Source organism: Hyperolius riggenbachi, chromosome 9 (genome assembly GCF_040937935.1).
Source record: "Hyperolius riggenbachi isolate aHypRig1 chromosome 9, aHypRig1.pri, whole genome shotgun sequence".
Taxonomy (NCBI): domain Eukaryota; kingdom Metazoa; phylum Chordata; class Amphibia; order Anura; family Hyperoliidae; genus Hyperolius; species Hyperolius riggenbachi.
The window spans coordinates 170,875,974-170,876,626 of record NC_090654.1 but is presented as its reverse complement, the minus strand read 5'-3'; the positions used below and the strand labels follow the sequence as shown (position 1 = coordinate 170,876,626).

Sequence of the window (653 nt, the reverse complement as noted above, 5' to 3'; positions counted from 1 at the left end):
ATTGATGTTGGCCCCCCTCCCCACTGCTTCCTGAGGGCAAAACTGCCAAATAACGTACTAGGTACGTTGCTGGCAGTTAAAGCATTTACCTGCCACTATGTACCTAGCACATGCTTGACAGTAAAAAGGTTAAAGAAAACCTATACTGAAAATTAAAAGTCAAAATAAGCATACACAAGTCATACTTACCTTCCATGTAGTCTACTCCTCAGTTTCTTTCTCCTGTCCCGCATCCTATTTGTTCACTGTGATCAAGGGGATTTTCCGTCCTCCATTTTGAAAATGGCCAGTACCCATAACAGCTTTCTGGTCAGCACAACAGTGTAACATCGCCCACTTGAGCCATAGGGAAACATGGACATTACCTGGTACATAAGTTTTCCTCTCAGCTATAACTGACAGCAACTGATATTTTACTGACAGCAACTGATATATTTCAGATCTGACAAAATATTTTCAGAACTGGAAGGGATTATTGTCAGAAGAAAATGGTGATCTTCTGAGAGGAACTGATAGCAAGGTAACTATGCAATGTTCATTTGAAGTTACCTCGTGTGTTTATTTTAAATATTTTTACTCAGTACAGGTTCTCTTTAATGTCCATTCCTGGGACCTGTTCAGAACTACATCTACACTACCGAAGCAGTGCTTTT

The 653-nt window shown here is 40.1% G+C and overlaps 1 long non-coding RNA gene across 1 annotated transcript in view; it reads right to left on the bottom strand.

Moving 5' to 3' along the window:
- Nucleotides 1-395, bottom strand: part of LOC137531778 (uncharacterized) — a 27,232-nt gene extending 26,837 nt beyond the window's left edge. The window contains exon 1 of the long non-coding RNA XR_011023746.1: nt 190-395. This is a non-coding gene — a long non-coding RNA (uncharacterized lncRNA). The remainder of the gene's footprint in view (nt 1-189) is intronic.
- Between the last annotated feature and the right edge of the window lie 258 nt (nt 396-653).